Genomic DNA, 22,161 nt, shown 5'->3' on the forward strand with positions numbered 1-22,161 from the left:
TTTGGAATAAAAAATTCTCTAAGGTCCTATCCTCTAGTTCATAAACTCTGTCTCAAAGAGAAACCATGCCTAATACATCACTCTCTATATAGCATACTCTATGTAGAGCACATAAAAATACTGGATGTGTCTAGCAAATGCTCAGGCATTTTTATTAAAATGCAGAACTGAACTATTCACATCTTTAATTCAATAATGCTATGTTTCATCATTTTCACAGTCAATAATAATAAAAACAATAACTGGAAAAAATTCTAACTTAAATGGCATCTAATTTAATGCAGACATTATGAACACTTCAAATAGAATTGCTCATTAATTCTTCTTCCAGCCTGTCAGTTAACATATAAAAGAAATATAGAACTAATTGAGGTCTTATTGAAATATCCAAAATTATAAAGTTCTATAATATAGATTCAAATCCATGACTTGGTTTCCTTTTAATTTTTTAGTTTAACCAACAGGGCTTAATTACCCTGCCTTTGGGCAGCATTACTATTAATAGAAAGGACAAAGAAGCATCCATGCAAATATGCTTCATACCACCATTAGGACTGAAAAATTTTGATAGTAGGGTGAACTCAAAAATTTACTTCAAAATTCAAAAACTTAAATACATAAGTAGATCCTTGTAACAAATATGTCCTTAATCTGAAACATCCTTTACAACCAAAAAATCAAATAGTCAAGATTCACCAAGTAAGGGACAATTAGCCCTCCCCTGGTTAAACTTTTCTATTCCTTGGCACTTCTTAGAATTATCAACTAATTTGTGCTTTAAAAGAGTCACAGAGAAGGCAGACACAAAACTTCTGTTAGTCATTGAAAGATCCAAGATGGTTGACTACCTGCAGCGAGTGTGCACCTCTTCCACAAAGAAGAACCAAAATAGCAGGTAGATATTCACACTTCCAATAGATTGTCTAAGAGAGAACACTGGGAGTCACCAGAGAAATCGTGGGAAACACAGAAAACAAAGGAAAAGGAAGTGAGGCAGCTTGCTTGGCCAGGATTGGCTGGCAGCCATTCCAAATTTCTGAATGCAGGGAAGGGATAAGTGAGAGACTCCCAGGGCTTCACATTCTCACCATAAACTTTTACAATCCTAGCTATGGGAAAGACCCTCCACCCTTGCAGGCCTCTGGACTAACAAAGGAAGTTGCTGAGAGATTGTACAGAGACATTGTTCCTAAGAGGGAGCTCATCCAAAGCCCCAACAGGCTTATAAGCTCTGACACCATTGCCATTCTGGAGAACACAGGCCCCAGAGGTGCTGGTTCTACACCTGGAAGGCTGCAGAAAAAGAGAGACCCTTGGGACAAAACAAACCAGAACACATGCTTTTCTAAGTCTGAGAGCTCCCTGCTTGAGAGGGACCAGAAGTTTCCAGAAGAGATACAAAGGCTGTGCTTTTCTCTGCAAGAAAAAAATTCATCCCACCCAGTCAAGCTGATGTTCCAGCCCAGACGTGAAGAGGGAGAATTCCTCTCCCCATTCCATCCATTGCTGCACAGACATGGCTTCTCCCACTAGAAATGAATGTAAACATGCCCAGAGGATCACATTTCTGGGCAAGTGCATCCTCACTGATAGTGCAGCCACAGGACCCCAACTGGTTTGCAAAAGGTAGGGCCTCTCTCTTCTGAATGGAGCAGCAATATTCCTATAGCAGAGAGCAGGAGAGCTGGGGAGTGTGTGTTTGGTCTGAGGGAAGATGCTTTGCACACAGGTATTTCAGCATTGAGCCATGAAGCAAGCATCTTTTATGACTTTCAGCTACATTGCAGGGAATGCCCAACAGAATTTTGTCCAGCTTTATCCCCTTTTCCAGGGCTGAGCAGTGAAGTTCAGATTACAATGCACTACACAAACTAGCTCATTGCCTCTAGCAACTAAGAGCTTCTCCTGTTAAACAAAGACCAACCAGAAACCAGCTTACTACTCTTGCAACTTTTACCTGCAAGCACCACCTACTGGCCTGGGGATCATACTGCACAACCAAATACAAAATTTGCTGACACAAGCACATAGTACTTAAGAATGAGATAGATAAGCTTGTTGAAATCTCTACCAGCCCCTTAGGAGTCAGGGAGCCTGCTCACAACATGCCCAAAACATGACTATAACAACAAGCATTTGAGAAAGCTACCACACTAAGACTATCTATAACCAAGGGATTCGTACAGAGTCTTTGCCACTGAAAGAACCTGGAAGCAAAGCCAAATAACCACATGATAGATACATTATAAGTCACATCCTCAAGGTAGAAAACAAAATCTCATCCAAATGAAAGTAAATCCAAAAATAATAAGAGATAGTTTCTGCATGAGCAGGAATCAGCATAACAATTCTGGAATTATTTATAAACAGGGTATTATGGCATCCCCAACTGTGTCTAACAATGGATCCTAACCAAAATGAAAATTCTGTAATATCAGATAAAGAATTCCAAATATGGTGTATAAAGAAACGCAATAAGATACAAGAAAAATCTAAAAGCCAATACAAACAAATCAAAAAAATTATTCACCATGTGAATGAAAAATTCACCAAAGTGATAATATTTTAAAGAAAAAGATACAGAATTCCTGGAAATGAAAAATTCATTAAGGAATTACATTATACAGTTGAAAGTTACAGCCACTAGACCAAGCAAAAGAATCTCAGAACCTGAAGATACATCTATCAAATAATCCAACCAAATAAAAATGTTTAAAAAATAATTTTTAAAATGAACAAAGTTTTGAATAACTATGGCATTACATAAAGCATCTGAACCTATGAATCATAGGTACAGACAATCCTTGGGTTAAGAATGAGACAGGTTCTACAAGTTTGTTCCTAAGTTCAATTTGTATGTAAGTTGAAACAAGTACATCTACTTACTACTTGTAATAGCCTCCATTTGTAAGTACAAGTTGAACATTAGTCAGATATTTGTAACTTGGGGCTTACTTTAATAGCTTCCATTCATAAGTACAAGTTGTGTGTCAGTCCGATGTTATAACTCAGGGACTTCCTGTACATCCAAGAAGAAAAAAAAGCAAAAAATTTGGAAAACTTATTTAAGGAGATAATTGAGAAAAATATCCCTAGTCTTACCGAAAATTGACATTTAGGTACAATAGACTCAGGAAAATACACTGAAGGAAGGACTTCATCAAGTCATACAGTTATTAGACTATCAAAAGTCAATATGTAGGAGGGAAAAAATCTAAAATCAGCGAAAGAAAAGCATCTAGTCATCCACAAAGGAAATCTCATCAGACTTACATTAAACTTCTCAGCAGAAACCTTACAAGTCAAAAGAGATTGAGGTCCTACCTGCCACATATTTTTTATCCTGCTAGAATAAGCTTCATAAGAGAAGAAAAGGGTGGGGGAGGAGTCTTTCCAAGACAAGCAAATGATGATGGAATTTGTCACCCATAGACCAGTCCTAAAAGAAATGCTTCACAGGAGATCTAAACATGGAAGTGAAATGTTGATATTTACTATTTCAAGAACACATGAAAGTGTAAAATTTTCAAGTTTTACAAAACAATTCCACAAATAAGGCTATAAGGCAAATAGATAAAAACTAAAATATGACAGGAAGTAAACCTCACATATAAATATTAACTTTGAAAACAAATGAATTCAATAGTCCACTTAAGAAATACAGATTGATGGAATATTAAAAAAAAAAAAAACACTATGACCTAACAATAGCAAGCAAGAGTTACTATGCCATCATCAAATAAAACAGACATTAAAACAGCAACAGTAAAAAAAAAAAAAAAGACAAAGAATATCGTAATATAATGATGAAGGGATCAATTCAACAAAATGATATAGCAACCCTAAATATATATGTACCAAACATCAAAGCACCTAGACTTATAAAACAAATGTTAGTAGACCTAAGAAAAGAGATAGATAATGATACAATAATAGTGGAGAACTTCAACATCCCACTGACAGGATTAGATAGATCATCAAGACAGAAAACCAGCAAGGAAAAACTGGCTATAAATTGGGCTTTCAACCAAATGGATTTACCACACATTTACAGAATATTCTACCCAACAACCATAGAATATATTTTCTTCTTAGCACATAGAAAATTCTCTAAGAAAGACTATATCTTAGGCCACATAACAAGTCTCAATTTTTTTAAATTAAAATTATACCAAGTATCTTCTTGGGCCACAGGAAAATAAAAATAGGAATCAGTTCCATGAGGATCTCCAAAATTATATAAATACATGGAAATTAAACATGATCTTGAAAGATCTTTGAGTAAATGAAAAAATTAAGATGGAAATCAAAAATGTTATTGAATGAAAGCAATGCTAAGCATGGTTTATAGTTTTAAATTCCTACATCAAAACAATAGTAAGACCACAGATTAACAACCTAACATCACACCTCAAGGATCTAGAAAAATAAGGACAAATTAAACCCAAAGTTAGCAAAAAAAAAAAGAAAAAAGAAATAACAAAGATTAGACCAGAGCTACTAAATGAAATTGAGAACAAAAATGAAAAGGACCACCAAAATGAAAAGTTGTTTCTTTGAAAGCTAGACCATTAGCTAGAAAATTTAAGAAAAAAAGACAGAAGATAAAAATAAACATAATCAGAAATGGAAAAGGAGACATTACAACTGATGCCACAAAAAATCATCAGAGACTATTATAAACAACACTATCCTCACTAACTAGAAAACCTAGAGAAAATAGATAAATATACAGAAACATACGATCTTCCAAGATTGAACCAGAAAGATAAAACTCCTTAACAACCCCAATAATGAATGATGAAATCAAATCAATAATTTAAAAAATCCCCAAAAACACTTCCCAAAAACAAAAATAATAAAAACCCCAGGACCATAGTTTTTTTTTTTTTTAACTATTCCATCAATCTATATTTCTATATATAGCTTAATTTTACCAAACTTACAACAAAAAACTGCTACGACTCCTACGAAAACTGTTCCAAAACCTTGAAGAGGAGAGAATTCTCCCTGATTCATTCCATGTAGCCACTATCACCCTGATATGAGAGTCAGGCAAGTACACAAAAAAAACAACAAGAAAACTACAGACCAATATCCCTGGTGAATGGAGATGCAAAAATATTCAGAAATATACTAGCAAACCGTACACAACAGTACATCAAAAAGATAATATACCATGATCAACTGGGTTTTATTCCAAAGATACAAGGATGGTCCAACATATGCAATCAATAAATGCAATCCACTACATAAACAGAATTAAAATGAAAAATCATATGATCATCTCAACAGCTGTAGAAAAGGCATTCAATAAAATTCACCATCCATTCATGATAAAAGCCTTAAGCAAAAGCCAGCCATACAAGAAGCATACTTCAAAATAATAAAAGCTATACATGATGAACCCACAGCCAACATCATACAGAATGGGGAAAAATTGAAAGCATTTCCCATAAGACCTGGAACAAGACAGGAATATCCACTTTCACCACTTCTATTAAAAATACTACTAAAAATTCTAGGCACAGCAATCAGGCAAGACAAAGAAATAAAAGGCAAAACATACTGAAAAAAGAAAGAGTCAAGTTATCTCTATTTGCCAACAATATGATTATATACATACAAAATACTAAAGATTCTGCCAAAATACCTTTAGATTTTATAAATAAAAATCTAGATTCTATAAATAAAAATCTAGTGTATGTTCAGGATATACACTCAACATATGAAATGCAGTAACATTCTTATACACCAGTAATGATCAAGCTGAGAATCAAAGCAAGAACTCAATCCCATTTATAATAGTTACAAAAAAAAAAAAACCAAAGAATAGATTTAATATCAGAGGTAAAAGATCTCTACACAGAATACTACAAAACACTGATTAAAAAAAAAAACTGTAAATGACACAAATGAAAAAACATGACATGTTCATGGATCAGAAGAACCACTGTAATTGAAATGACAATACTGCTCAAAGAAATCTACAGATTCAATGCAATTCCTATTACAATAGCAGCATCATTTTCATCACATTAGTGTCAAATGGTCTATGAACCAAGTGTATGGTGCCCCATAATCATATTGATGTACACAGCTATGATTTAAGAAAAAAAGGAAAAAAAAAAACAAATGTTCAAACAAACAAAAAAAAAAAACAATAGCAGCATCATTTTTCACAGAATTATTAAAAAGCAATTCTAAAATTCATGTGGAACAAAAACAGAGCCCAAATAGCCAAAGAAAACCTAAGCAAAAAGAACAAAGCTGAAGTCATCACATTACTTGATTTCAAGTTATACTATAAGGCTATAGTAACCACAGATCATGGTACTGGTATAAAAGTGCACAGATAGATAAATGAACAAAATAGAGAACCCAGAAATAAAGCCACATACCTATATCCAACTGATCTCCAACAAAGTCAATAAAAACATCCACTGGGAAAGAACATCCTAGTCACATCCTATTCATTTCCCAGTGCTGGGAAAACTGGGTAGCCATATGCATAAGAAGGAAATTAGTCCCCTATCTATATTTATAAACAAAACTTAACTCAAGATGGATTAAAAACTTAAATGTGAACTTGAAACTACAAAAATTATATTTTTAAAAAAACATAGTAAAAATTCTTCTGGACATTGGACTAGGCAAAAACAATTCATCAATAATTTCAAAAATAAATATAACAAAAACAAAAATAGACACATAGGATTTAATTAATCTAAAAAGATCCCACACAGCAAAATAAATAAATAACAGAGTGAACACACAGTATAAGAGAAAATATTTGCAAACTATACATTTGACAAAGGATTAATGTCTGTAATCTACAAGGAACTCATTAAACTTAACCAAAATCCCAAATAACTCCATTAAAAATTGGGCAAAGGACATGAAGAGACGGTTTTCAAAAGAAGATATTCAAATGACCATCATGAACGTGAAAATTGTTCAACATCACTAATCATCAGTAATTTTAATGCAAATTAAAATCTCCATGAGATACCATGTTACACCATTCAAAATGGCTAATAATAAAAGTAAAAAACAAAAAACAAAAAACATATGTTGGTAAGGATATGGAGAAAAGGGAACACTAAAAAACAGTTGATGGAAATGTAAATTACTACCTCTATGGAAAACAGTATGGAGATTTCTCAAAGAAACAAAAGACCTACCAGTTGATCCAGCAATCCAAATACTAGATATCTACCTAAAGGAAAAGAAATCCCTATCTCAAAAAATAACTGCATTCATATGGTTATTGCAGCACTATTCACAACAGCAAAGATACAGAATCAACATAAGTATCTATCAATGGGTGAATAGATAAAGAAAATGTGGTGTATATATACCATGGAATACTACAAAAAGAATGGAATCTCATGTGTCTGTAGCATCGGGGAAATGCAAATCAAGACCACTTTGAGGTATCATCTAACTCCAGTAAGATTAGCCCACATCACAAAAATCCTAAAACTATAGATGTTGGAGTGGATGTGGGAAAAGGAAACACTTCTGCACTGCTGGTGGGAATGCAAACTAATACGATCCTTTTGGAAAAAAGTTTGGAGATCACTTAGGGATCTAAAAATAGACTTGCTATTCAATCCTGCAATTCCTCTACTAAGTATCCAGAAGACCAAAAATCACTTTATAATAAAGGTATTTGCAGCAGAATGTTTATTGCAGCCCAATTCATAATTGCTAAGTGATGGAAGAAGCCCAAGTGCCCATTGACCCATGAATGGATTAATAAATTGTGATATATGTACAACATGAAATATTATGCAGCCTTAAAAAAAAGATGGAGACACTGGCAGCCGAGTGGCCCTGTGACCCACAACCAGCGCCTGCTCAGTCCAGGGACTCACCAGCAACTGCGGGCCCAGTGACCCACACCCACCCCAGACAGAGACTGCCCACCCTGTGCTCCAAACCTGCCAGGCCTCCGCAGGGCCTGGCCAGGAACTCTGGGAGCCACGCAACACTGCATCCTCCCTTCCATAACCTCCCTGCCTCCACACCAGCCTGCTTGTCTGGCCAGGGACTCTAGTAGCTGCACACCCTCTGGAGTCCTCCCTGCATCTGCACAGAGCCCTTCTCCTGGCCAGAGACTGGTGAAGCCTTAGGCTCTCTGTGCCAAAGTCACCAGGTGCCAGGCACTCCCAGAACTGTGTGCACCACCCCCCGCCCTGTTGCTGGATCCAGGTGTGTCACACTGCAGAGCTGCTTCCATAATGAGAACTCCCTGGTTGGGGAAGTCCCAGAGAAGCTACACAGGGTCACTTCCTACAAAGATGCAACAACAATAGAGTGATCCTGCTGTGGTCTAATCTTGGAGAGAGACCTCACAAACTCTGAGGATGGCCAGAGGCAACAGTGAAAAACAATCATGAGGAGGAATCGATGGAAAAATTCTGTCAATATGAATAATCAGAGTAGATCAACTCCCCAAGGAACAATAAGACAGACACAACACATGATCCCATGCACAAACAAATGGCTGAGAAGTCAGAAATCGAATTCAGAATCTGTATAGCAAATAAGATCAAATTAGAATTCCAAGCAGTAATTCAAAAGATATCTCGAGAATTCAATGAATTCAAAGACCAAATAACTAAATATTTTGACACATTCAGACAAGAAGTTGCAGTCCTCAAAGATCTGAGAAATACAGTAGAATCCATCAGTAACAGAATGGAGTAAAAAGAAGAAAGGATTTCTGACATTGAAGACAAAGCTTTAAAACACTCCCAAACTTTCAAAGAGGAAGAGAAATGGAGGGAAAAAACAGATCACTCTCTCAGAAAACTCTAGTATAATTCAAAGAAAACAAATATTAATCTTATAGGGATCCTCAAAAGTGACAAAGTGGCTTCACAAGGCACAGAGTCTCTTCTTCATGAGATTATGAAAGAGAACTTTCCAGACATGCCAAGAGATTCTGAAATTCAGATAGCAAACAGTTTCAGAACCCCAGCACAACTCAACTTGAATAAGACATCTCCCAGACACATCATAATCAATTTCACTAAAGTTAATACGAAGGAGAAAATTCTGAAAGCAGCCAGATAAAAGAAAACCATAACCCACAAGGGGAAGAACATTAGAATAACTGCAGATCTCTCTGCTGAAACCTTTCAAGCTAGAAAAGGATGGTCATTGACTTTTAATCTCCTGAAACAAAATAACTTTCAACCCAGGATCCTGTATCCAGCTAAACTGAGTTTTATTTATGATGGAGAAAATAAATACCTTAATGACAATCACATGTTGAAGAAATTTGCCATAACTAAACCAGCTCTCCAGGATATTCTCAGACCTATACTCCATAAAAACCAGCATAATCCTCCACCACAAAAGTAAACTCACCCAGAAACTTTTGATAAATTCCAATTTCCACAGTCGCAAAAGGATTAAAAATATCCACCGGACTCTCGAAAGGTTTATCAATATTCTCAATTATTGTGAATGGTTTAAAATGTCCTCTAAAGAGGCACAGGTTGGCTGACTGGATACAACAACTCAAGCCAGATATCTGCTGCATACAAGAATCTCATGTTACCTTAAAAGATAAATATAGACTCAAGGTGAAGGGATGGTCCTCTATATTCCAGCAAATGGAAAGCAGAAAAAAGCAGGCATTACAAACCTCTTTGCAGATACGATGGGCTTTAAACCAACCAAAATAAGGAAGTATAAGCATGGACAATTCATATTTATTAAAAGTAATACACAATATGATGAGATTTAAATTATTACTATTTATGCACATAACCAGAATGTGCCTCAATTTATAAGAGAAACAGACATGAGCAACTTGATTTCCTCCAGTTCCATAGTAGTTGGAGATATTAACACCCCTTTATCAGTGCAGGATAGATCCTCCAAAAAGAAGCTAAGCAAAGAAATTTTAGATTTAAACTTAACCATTCAACATCTGGACTTAACAGACATCTACGGAACATTTCATCCCAACAAAAATGAATACACATTCTTCTCATCAGCCCACAGAACATATTCCATAATTGACCACATCCTAGGTCACAAATTTAACCTCAGCAAATTAAAAAAAATAGAAATTATTCCTTGCATCTTCTCAGACCATCATAAAATAGAAGTTGAACTCAATAACAACAGGAATCTGCATACGCATACAAAAACATGGAAACTAAATAACCTTATGCTGAAGGATAGACGGGTTATAGGTGAGATTAAGAAGAAAATTAACAAATTCGTGAAACAAAGTGACAATGAAGACATGAATTCTCAGAACCTCTGGAATACTGCAAAGGCAGCCCTAGGTGGGAAATTTATAGCACTTCCTCAAGAAAACAGAAAGAGAAGAAGTTAACAACTTAATGGGACATCTGAAGCAACTGGAGAAGGAAGAACATTTCAACCCCAAACCTAGCAGAAGGAAAGAAATAACCAAAATTAGAGCAGAATTAAATGAAATTGAAAACAAAAGAATTATACAACCAATCAAAAAGGTTGTTTTTAGAAAAGACCGATGAAGTAGATAAACTTTTGGCCAACTTAACCAGAAAAAAAAAGAGTAAAAATCTCTAATTTCATCAATCAGAAATGGTAAAGATGAAATAACAACAGACCCCTCAGAAATTCAAAAAATCCTTAATGAATATTACAAGAAACTTTACTCTCAGAAATATGAAAATCTGAAAGAAATTGACCAATTCTTGGAAGCACGCCACCTACCAAGAGTTAGCCAGAATGAATTGGAAATGTTGAACAGGCCTATATCAAGTATATCAAGTTCTGAAATAGCATCAACTATACAAAATCTCCCTAAAAAGAAAAGCCCGGGACCAGATGCCTTCATGTCAGAATTCTACCAAACCTTTAAAGAAGAACTAGTACGTATATTACTAAACCTCTTCCAATATATAGAAAAAGAAGGAATACTACCCAATACATTCTATGGAGCAAACATCACCTTGATCCCCAACCAGCAAAAGACTCAACAAGAAAAGAAAATTATAGACCAATATCACTAATGAATATTGATGCAAAAATACTCAATAAGATCCTAACAACCAGAATCCAACAACACATCAAAAAAATTATACACCGTGACCAAGTGGGTTTTATCCCAGGGTCTTAAGGCTGGTTCAATATACGTAAATCTATTAAGGTAATTTAGCACATAAACAAATTAAAAACTAAAGACCATATGATTCTCTCAATTGATGTAGAAAAAGCTTTTACTTATATCCAGCCTCCCTTCATGATCAGAACACTTAAGAAAATTGGTATAGAAGGGACATTTCTTAAACTAATAGAGACCATCTACAGCAAATCCACAGCCAATATTGTATTGAATGGAGTTAAATTGAAATCATTTCCACTGAGATGAGGAACCCAGACAAGGTTGCCCATTGTTTCCATTGGTCTTTAACATTGTAATGGAAGTTTTAGCCATTGCAATTAGGGAAGAAAAGGCAATCAAGGGTATCCACATAAGGTCAGAAGTGATCAAACTTTCACTCTTTGCAGATGACATGATTGTATATCTGGAAAATGCTAGGGATGCTACTACAAAACTTTTAGAAGTGATCAAAAAATACAGCAATTTCTCAGACTACAAAATCAACACCCATAAATCTGTAGCCTTTATATATACCAAAAATAGCCAAGCCGAAAAAACAGTCAAGGACTCTATTCCTTTCACAGTAGTGCCAAAGAAGATGAAATATTTGGGAGTTTATCTAACAAAGGATATGAAAGATCTCTATAAAGAGATCTATGAAACTTTAAGAAAAGAAATAGCTGAAGATGTTAACAAATGGAAAAACATACCATGCTCATGGCTGGGAAGAATCAACATTGTTAAAATGTCTATATTACCCAAAGCCATATATAATTTTAATGCAATTCCTATTAGAGCTCCATTGTCATATTTTAAAGATCTTGAAAAAATAATACTTCATTTTCTATGGAATCAGAAAAAACCTCGAATAGCCAAGACATTACTCAGATATAAAAACAAAGTAGGAGAAATCATGCTACCAGCCCTGAGACTGTACTATAAATCGATAGTGATCAAAACAGCATAGTACTGGCACAAAAGCAGAGAAGTAGATGTCTGGAACAGAACAGAGAACCAGGAGATGAATCCAGCCACTTACTGTTAGTTGATCTTTGACAACCCAATTAAAAACATTCAGTGGGGAAAAGATTCCCTATTTAATAAATGGTGCTGGGTGAACTGGCTAGCTACCTGTAGAAGACTGAAACTGGACCCACACCTTTCACCATTAACTAAGATAGACTCTCACTGGATAAAAGATTTAAACTTAAGACATGAAACTATAAAAATACTTGAAGAAAGTGCAGGGACAACTCTTGAAGGAATCGGCCTGGGTGAATATTTTATGAGAAGGACTCCCCAGGCAATTGAAGCAGTATCAAAAATACATTACTTGGACCTGATCAAACTAAAAAGCTTCTGCACAGCTAAGAACATAGTAAGTATAGCAAGCAGACAGCCCTCAGAAGGGGAGAAAATATTTGCAGGTTATACCTCCAATAAAGGTTTAATAACCAGAATCCACAGAGAACCCAAACATATTAGCAAGAAAAGAACAAGTGATCCCATCTCAGCATGGGCAAAGGACTTAAAGAGAAACTTCTCTAAAGAAGACAGATGCATGAGCTACAGACACATGAAAAAATGCTCATCATCCTTAATCATCAGAGAAATGCAAATCAAACTACTCTGAGATATCACCTAACTCCAGTAAGAGTATCCCACATAACAAAATCCCCAAACCAGAGATGTTGGCATGAATGTGGAGAAAAGGGCACACTTCAATACTGCTGGTGGGAATGCACACTAATATGTTCCTTTTGGAAGTATGTTTGGAGAATACTTAGAGATCTAAAAATAGACCTGCCATTTGATCCTATAATTCCTTTACTAGGTATATACTCAGAAGATCAAAAATCACAATATAAAAAAGACATCTGTACCAGAATGTTTATTGCAGCCCAATTCATAATTGCCAAGTCATGGAGAAACCCAAGTGCCCATCGACCCATAAATGGATTAACAAATTGTGGTACATGTATACTGTGGAATATTATGCAGCCTTAAAGAAAGATGGAGACTTTACCTCTTTCATGTTTACATGGATGGAGCTGGAACATATTCTTCTTAGCAAAGTACCTCAAGAATGGAAGAAAAAGTATCCAATGTACTCAGTCCTACTATGAAGCTAAATTATAGCTTTCTTATGAAGGCTATAACCCAACTATAGCACAAGAATGGGAAAGGGCCAAGGGAGGGGTAGGGAGGGGGAAGGTTGGGGTGGTGGGAGAGTAATTGGTGGGGCTACATCTATGGTGCATCTTAGAATGGGTACAGGTGAAAGTTACTATATGCAGAATACAAATGTCTACGTACAATAACTAAGAAAATGCCATGAAGGCTATGTTGAACAGTTTGATGAGAATATTTCAGATTGTATATGAAACGAGCACATTGTACCCCTTGATTGCACTAATGTACACAGCTATGATTTAACAATAATAATAAAACAAATGATGGAGACTTTACCTCTTTTACATTTACATGGATGGAGCTGAAACATAAGTCTTCTTAGCAAAGGATCTCAAGAATGGAAGAAAAAGTATCCAATGTACTCAGCTCTACTATGAAACCAATATATAAGCCCGCACACTTTTATATGAAATCTATAACCCAGCTACAGCCCAAGATGAAGAGGAAAGAAAAAGGGGAGGAGGAAAGATGGGTGGAAGGAGGGTAATTGGTCAGACCCCACCTATGGTGCATTTTAAAAGGGTACATGTCAAATCTACTAAGTGTAGAGTATAAATGTCTTAAAACAATAACTAACAAAGTGCAGTGAAGGCTATGTTAACCAATTTGATGTAAGTATTTCAAATTGTATATAAAACCAGCACATTGTACCCATAAACACATTAATGTACACAGCTATAATTTAATTTTTTAAAAAATCACACACCTAATTACGGACTTAAAAAAAAAAGAATGGAATCGTGTCTTTTGCAGCAATATGAACGGAACAAGATGCTATTCTCTTAAACGAAATAACTCAAAAATAGAAAGCCTATTACTACATGTTCTCACTTGCAAATAGGCGCTAATTATATGTACATATGGACATAGAGAGTGGAACAGTAGACACTGAAGAGATGGAGGTTGATGAGAGATGAGAGATACTCAATGGGTACACTGCACGCAATTCAGGCAATAGTTATACTATAAGCTCAGACTTCACAGCTACACACTATATCCATGCAAAAAAACTACATTTGTATCTCCCAATATATAAAATTAAAGATCTTCAAAACAAAAGGCTAGGCATAGTGGCTCATACCTTTATTTTATTATCATTATTATTTTTTTTTATTGTCCTAGCACTTTGGGAGGGCAAGGTAGGAGGATCCCTTGAGCTCAGGAGTCTGAGAACAGCCTCAACAAAAGCTAGATTGCATCTCCACCAAAAATAGAAAAACTAGTTGCATGGGTTGTGCTAGCCATTTGTAGTCCCAGCTGCTCTGAAGGCTAAGGCAGGAAGATCACTTGAGCCCAAGAGTTTGAAGTTGCTGTGAGCTATGATGCCACAGCACTCTATCCAGGGAGACAGAGTGAGACTCAGTTTCAAAAACAAAATAACAAAAAAACTCCTATTTGGGTCATGTGACTTTTCAGGATGGGCTTCAATTCACATTCATCTTTTATGTCAGAATAATAGGAAAGCACTGGCTGTCAGAGGTAAAGGTACAATGCAAGGCAGAACTTTTAAGTGCCTTCCTAATGGTAAATGCAGAATAATTCCAATAATTAGTATTTTAATGCAAAAGGTTTATATTTTTTATTTTCTTCCATCTTGGCTGGGCACACTAGCTCCTACCTATAATCCTAACTCTCTGGGAGACCACGGCAGGTGGGTTGCTTCAGCTAGAATGAGCAACAGTGAGACCGTGTCTCTACTAAAAATAGAAAAACTAGCCCAGGATTGTGCCTGTAGTTCCAGCTACTCAGGAGACTGAGGTGAGATGATTGCTTAAGCCCAGGAATTTGAGGTTGCTGTGAACTATCATGCCATAGCACTCTACCCAGGGTGACAGAGTGAGACTCTGTCAAATAAATAAATAAATAAATAAATAAATAAATAAATAAATTCCATCTTAAATAAAGAAAGGAATATTGTAGTCAACATTACCTTTTATTTCTCACTAAATGTAAAGGTCCCTCAAATCCACTATTGTTTGGGTTTTTGTTTTTTTTGGGGGGGTATTTTTATGTATTTATTTTTATTTATTTATTTTTTTTATATCATAACTTTGTACATTGATGCATTTATGGAGTTCAGGGTACTGCTTCGATATACAATGTGAAATGCTTACATTGAACTAACACATCCATCACAATTATACTCATTTCTTATCCATTAGGGTCTGCTTTATGAATTGAGGAGCACTCTGGTAGTGTGCATAAATGTTAATTATCCAAATCTCTTCATGTTGGATATTTCTCTTGACAAATAGGTAGTGACCTTCATTATCTTTCTTTATCTTTGTTGCCAATTGCATCTGCTACTAAAATTGCAACCCCTGCTTTTTTCTGGTTTCCATTTGCCTGTAATATACAACTCCATCCCTTCACCCTGAGTCTATTTTTATCCTTTAAGGAGAGGTGAGATTCTTGTATATCTGGTCTGATATCCAGTCTCAGTTTATGTATCTAGTCAGCCAGCCTGTGCCTCTTTAGAGGCCAATTTAAACCATTCACATTAATTGAGAGAATTGATAAGCCTGGTTGTGTTTTGGGTGTCATGATTTTCAAAGGTCCAGTGGACATTTTTAATCCTTTCACCACTGTAAAGTTGGGTTTTATTCAAAAATTTTGGGGTGAGTTTACTTTGGAGGTAGAGCATTGCACTAGTCATTGTGGAGGATGGGTCTGAGAATATCCTAGAGAGCTGGTTTAGTTATGGCAAATTTCTTCATCATGTCTATGTCATTAAAGTATTTGATTTCTCCATCACAAATGAAACTCGGTTTAGCTGGATACAGGATCTTGGCCTGGAAGTTGTTTTGTTTTAGGAGACTGAAGGTCTATGACCATCTTCTTCTGGCTTGAAACATTTCAGCTGAGAGATCTGCAGTCATTCTGATACTTCTCCCTTTGTAGGTGATGCTTTTCTTATGTCTGGCTGCTTGCAGAATTTTCTCCTTTGTCTTAACTTTGGCAAAGCTAATCAATGTGTCTAGGAGACGCTGTATTGGATTGAGTCTTGCTGGGGTTCTGAAACTGTCTGCTATCTGAAGTTCTGTATCTCTTGCAATGTTTGGGAAATTCTCCTCCAAAATCTCTTGGAGCAGAGCACCTGTACCTTTAGGGCCATTCTCTTCTCCTTCAGGAATTCCTATAAGATGAATGTTTGATCTTTTGAAATTATCCCACAACTCTCTCAGGGAATGATCAGTTTTTGCTCTCCATTTGTCTGCCTCTTTGAGTGTTGGGGAACATTCAAAGGCTTTGTCTTCAGTTTCAGAGATCCTTTCCTCTGCCTGATCAACTCTATTACTGAGGGATTCTACTGTATTTTGGAGCTCCTCAACTAACATTTTCATTTCCTTGAGCTCTGCTATCTCTTTTCTCATGTCCATATCTTTGGTGACTTGGGCTTTGAATTCATTAATTTCTTGAGACAACTTTAGAACTACTCTTTGGAATTCAATTTCTTTCTTTTCTTTTTTACACACAGAGTCTCACTTTGTTACCCTCAGTAGAGAGCCATGATGTCACAGCTCACAGCAACCTCCACCTCTCGGGCTTAGGTGAGTCTCTTGCCTCAGCCTCCCAAGTAGCTGGGATTATAGGCACTCACCACAACACCCATCTATTTTTGTTGTTGTTGTTGTTATTGCAGTTTGGCCAGGGCCAGGTTTGAACCCACCACCCTCAGCATATGGGGCCGACGCCCTACTCAGTGAGCCACAGGCGCCACCCTGAAATTCAGTTTCTATCTTTTCTTCCATTCTATTTATCTTATTTGCAATCCATATTCTGAATTCGACATATGACATTGCTAGCATTTGTCTATGAATGGCATCTTGTATCTCCTTTGTCATTTCTTGGAGGGTTGATCTACTCTGGTTATTCATGTTGCCAAAGTTCTTCTGTTGGGTCCACACCATGTTTATTTCCACCATTTGGTTATTAGAACTGGTAGAGTGAGATTGAATTGGGGTTTGTAGGGAGTAGAGACAGCCTTTTACCAAAGCACTAGGCTTTGTAATTGTGGCTTATCTCCTACAACCTTACAAAGGCCCCTTTCAGAGTTTTGGTTGGAGTCTCTGAGGGAGCTACTGGGTGAGATAGTGCAAGCTAGATCTGTTTTGATATCAGCCAACCTCTACCCTATCCTAAGAAGCCACAGTATTAGGTTTAAATCTTGACTATGAAGAGATACAAATGGCTGCAGCACCCAGCCCCCATCCTTCAGTTCTTTTCCACTACAGAACTTGGAAAGTCAACCTCAGAATGTCCCCCTGAGTGGACAGCCCTACACATGGGTTCCAATTAAATTGTCTCAGGCAATGCAAACCCTGCTCAACAGAGAGGGGTTCAAGGGTCTCCAACAGCACAATTGGAAGCAGGGATCCGCACTCCCCCACCAGACTCAGTCCACACTGTTGTCCACTTCTCTGCTCACAGGCCCAGTTGGAGCCAGGGTCCACACCCCTGCCCACCAGTCTCAGTCCACACCCAGCTAGCCTCTGCTTGGCAGACCAGTTGGAGTCAAGGGACCATGCCCCTGCCTGCCAGTCTCAGTCCACTGCCTGGCAAGCCTCTGTTCACAGGCTCTGTTAGGGTCAGGGCACTGCACCCTGCCCACAGGTCTCAGTCCTCACCAGGTAAGCCTTCTGCTCACCAGCTCCACTGGAGACAGGACTGCACCCTAGTCCTCAGGTCTTGGTTCACACCCAGCAAGCCAATGCCTGAGAGTTCTGTTGGAATCAGGGAACCACAGCCTTGCTCTCAGGGCTCAGTCCACACCTAGCAAGCCTCTGCTTACAGGCCCACCAAGGGGTGGAGAAAAGTCCTGTCTGCCAAACTCAGTCCACATGGGGCAACGACTCTCCCGCTGTGGGTGCTGTCAGAACCAGGGGTTCCGCACCTTCTTCCGCCAGACATAGCCAGAACCGAAGGTCAACACCACCACTGGTGGGGTATAGTCATAACCAGGGGACTGCTCCTCCTCCAGCTTAATGTCTCTTTCTTCCCACACCCTCTTTCTTCCCCATTAGTCAGAGATTCTATCCTGATGGTTGGCAGTCCACACTATGCCCAGATTTCTCTAGACAAGACCACTCTGTGCTCTGTATGGGGCAGAACTTCAGACCGCCATGTGAGGGTGAAGGGTGGACTGGGAGTTTGGACTTGTGGGGGAAAATATCTGTTCAATTTTATGCCTGATGGGGTGGTGTCTTGGTTCATAAGTGGGACTTCCCTGGAGAAAGAGACCTAGAGGTTAGCAGTTCTCTCTAGTGAGGTAAAATTAGAGGTCTTTTGTTCCCTGCTCATTCACAGTGAGTCTGCAGCAGGTCTTTTGCTTGGGGGAGGAGTCTCTCTTCCTCTATTTCAGGTACAATAGTCTTTGTACCTGAAATTTGTTTTCTTGAATGCTCTTCCTTTAGAGTTACAGCTTGCTGAACTTCTTTCTTGGCTCAGCTCCCCACCTTTGACTTCATAGAGTCCAATTCCAAGGAGTTTTTCTTCCTCTGCTCAGAAGCCTCTGCTGAGGGTTGCTACCAGTCATCCATCTTTCCAGAATCCCTCCACTATTGTTTTAAAGATTGTTTATTCTGAAGTTTGTACAATGATGTCTGTGTACAGAATGCTCAGCTTCTAAGAAAATACTTTCTGTTCCTTATCTTTGCAGAGGAAGAAAGGACAACCTAATTACCTGTCTCTAAAACATTTATTTGCCCCATGCAACAGCTCCTCTAGCTATCACATCCAAGGCAGGCTGCCCAGCTCTGACTGTGAAGATAAATTGACCCAGAGCAGCAGTGAGCTTGGAGCTTATCAAGGGCGGGCACAGCCTCTTCATCATTAGTGCAGATGCGAAGAGACTTGAGCAAAGCCCTTGCCACCCTTCATACACACTCCTAATGACTCTGCTGTGGCAGAGCTGCAAGCTGTGACTGACCAACCTGGAGCTTGTGGAATTAGCATTGCAGGCAGCTTAGACCTGAAAGTTACATGTGAGTTTGGGCACGTTATTCTAGGGAAACACTAGTGAAAGCAAATAAAAAGGACTAATGTGCCCATGCTCACATGTAACTTTCAGTGCAGCCTTGGGATATAGGAGGGAGGGAGAAAACAGGATGCTATTTTAACATATATGTTACATACATAGGTATATACCCATATATTTCCAATATATCTTTTTATAATCTATTTTCTTCACATAAACAATGTTATGTTAGCATGTTGGCATTATTACAACAGCCAATGTTGTAATGTCTAATGGCATTCCATTATATGGATCTACCTATTTAACCAATCTGAATATCTGACAGTTTGGATATTTCCAATTTGGGGTTATTTTTAAGTGCTGTGAGGAATAGAAATTGGGAAATGTTTGTACATATTTTGAATAATTTCTTTATATAAAATTTGTAGAAATGAAATTGGTCAAAATGATTAAGCATGTTTAGGCAATTGTTGCCATAATGCTGTCTAGAAAAGGTCACACCCAAAAGCAAAGGATGGTGACAGTGGATTAGATAAATCTTGCCCTGTTTTACATAGTGGAATCTAGAACATCTTGCAATTAATGGAATTTTATTTATTTTAGCAAGATTGAACAATATTTCATGAATTTATTTTTGCCTCTCATATTTTATTAATTCCCTAATTATAATAGTTACTAACTTTCCATTGGGTTTTAGTCTTTTATCAATAAAGACTTATTATAAGATTTTAAAAATATTCATTTGTCAAAGGTTTTACAGTAGTATTTTGACAGTTTGTAATTTGTGTCAAATTTTAATGGTGTTTAGGCTCTGTGTATATTTGCATGATCAAATGTACTAATAATTCCTATATGATATATATATATTTTCTGCCTCTAACTTTAGGCTTAAAAATTCTTCTATCACCAAGAACTCCCATAAAGATATTAGGTCTGTGTCTCAAAGGGAATTCTTTGGTCAAAAGAGAATTTCTTTTACATGATGTAAAATATAACTCTTTTAAAATATCCCAGCATTTTAGAAACATGAAATCTCTCTATATTTATTTAGGAAGCAAACTATTCTTCTGTTTTATATTACATAGTTTCATATCATTATTATATTTGTTCTAAGAACAATCAGAGAGATAAGAGAAAAAGAAAGATCAGGTAAAATGCTTCCTGTTCCCTTATCAATAAATGGGTTTCTCACTCCCTATGCCCTATCTAGCACTGATTTAGTTTTAATGCTGGATTTAACAAGGAGAGATGGCTGGATAGGACAAAATTAGATAAGAGGAAGAACTAAGAGAAAAAAATAATAACCTTCCCTTTGACTCCAGTTGGATTCTATAAAGATGAAATAGACCAGGCGGGGGGTGGAGGGGGAAGAGCACCATACTCATTGCCTGTACTATCAGACAAGGGAAGGATGGTGAGAGACTCAGGGGGAAGTTGTCACATACTGTGTTGTGTCCCCTCAAATTCAGATGTTGAAATCCTGACTGTCAAAGTTGATAGTATTTGGAGGTGAGACGTATGGAAGGTGATTAGGTCATGAAGGTGGAATCCTCATTAATAGGATTAGTGCCCTTACAAAAGCAGCCCCACGGAGGTCCCTTTCCCTTTCTGCTATGTAAGAGGACACAGTGAAAAAATAGCCATCTCCAAACAAGGAAGCAGGTCCTCACCAGACACCAAATCAGCTGCCACCTTGAATTTGGACTTTCTTTAGAACTGTGAGAAATAAATTTCTCTTGTTTAGCAGCCACTCAGTCTATGGTATCTGAAAGAGGGGTCTTCACTTAAACACATACAGACACACAGGGTAATATTTAAAAAGTGTGACACCAGCAGCATAGTTTACATGAAACACTTGTGAAAGGCCTTTGTGTTGCAGGGCAAACACAGCATGAGCCCATGCTGTAGCAGAAGGCTGGGACTAGGCTAGTGCCCCTGAGCTCTACACATGAAAGCACCTGCAAGGGTCCCAGGCATGTCCTGGAATCTATGGATGATCAGGGATTATGGGCCAGAAGAAGTCTGGGTTCAAACAAAGGCAATCCTACACATACCAAAATATGAGGAATTTGAAACAAGAGGCACAAATTATGACTGTTGACTACAGTGGGCATTGCCATCACCTCTCCAAAGAGCAGATGAGATCAGTGATACCATGAAAGTCACCAGGGGGGCATTAGTCCTGGCTGACCACTCCATGGCAGTCACACAAAATGATCCAAAAACATATTGTATAGATTCAAGGAACCCACTTCTTTCATAATCACAAAGTCATATCATATAAATTACCTCTCTCCCATACTACTAGGGTGATTGTGGAAAAGGTAATCACAAGAATAATCATTTATCCAAGTCACCCGAGCAGTGACTAATTTTCTCTAAAAGGCCATTTTGGAGTATTGAAAAGAACAGAGATTACAAAATTGGAATAAATATAATTATTCCATTCCTTCCTAACTTGCCCCCCCATCCATTGGCGTAGGGGGTAGAGGAGAACCCATGTGGAAAATCATGACTCTTATAAAGGAATAAATACTGAATTACTTTCTATGCCCCAGTTAATAAAAATGAATTTGTTATCCTAATATATGCACACATGCACACATACACACATTTTTCTTCCTTTTTATTTTGCCAGTTGTTTTATAATGATAACATATTGCATTTCCTTGGAAGTGAAGAAACATTCATTTTTGAAACCTTAACCAGTCTTGAAAATTCCCAAGCAACTACGTATTTCAATACACTTCAAAAGCAGTTGGAGAATTTTACTTAAAACATTGCTCCTATGTTTTTATTTCACAGCCTACTTGGCAAATCTGAGTTTAACCAACACAAGCATCTTTGCATCTTAAGCTGCCATTATTTATAA

General features: G+C 37.3%; 1 pseudogene; it reads left to right on the forward strand.

Annotated features, from left to right (window-relative positions):
- The first annotated feature begins 1,516 nt into the window (after positions 1 to 1,516).
- LOC128581052 (cytochrome c oxidase subunit 7B, mitochondrial-like) overlaps positions 1,517 to 22,161 on the forward strand; it is a 30,062-nt pseudogene continuing 9,417 nt past the window's right edge.

Source organism: Nycticebus coucang, chromosome 3 (genome assembly GCF_027406575.1).
Source record: "Nycticebus coucang isolate mNycCou1 chromosome 3, mNycCou1.pri, whole genome shotgun sequence".
Classification (NCBI taxonomy): domain Eukaryota; kingdom Metazoa; phylum Chordata; class Mammalia; order Primates; family Lorisidae; genus Nycticebus; species Nycticebus coucang.